The sequence below is a fragment of the Stegastes partitus genome, unplaced genomic scaffold (genome assembly GCF_000690725.1).
Source record: "Stegastes partitus isolate 25-593 unplaced genomic scaffold, Stegastes_partitus-1.0.2 Scaffold664, whole genome shotgun sequence".
In the NCBI taxonomy this organism is placed as follows: Eukaryota; Metazoa; Chordata; class Actinopteri; family Pomacentridae; genus Stegastes; species Stegastes partitus.
In genome coordinates this window covers 226,696-227,000 of record NW_007578395.1, presented here as the reverse complement: position 1 = coordinate 227,000, position 305 = coordinate 226,696, and positions in this window count along the sequence as shown.

Below are 305 nucleotides of genomic sequence, written 5' to 3'. Positions count from 1 at the left end.
AGATGTTGGTTCTAGGTGTTTGGTTCCAGATGTTGGTTCCGGATGTTGGTTCTAGATGTTGGTTCTTCAATGTTAGGTCTAGATGTTGGTTCTAGATGTTGGTTCTTCAATGTTAGGTCTAGATGTTGGTTCTGGATGTTGGTTCCGGATGTTGGTCCTGGATGCTGGTTATAGATGTTGGTTCTTGATGTTGGTTCTTCAGTGTTGGTTCTGGATGTTGGTGCCGGATGTTGGTTCTGGATGTTGATTCCAGATGTTGGTTCCAGGTGTTGGTTCTGGATGTTGATTCCAGATGTTGGTTCTAG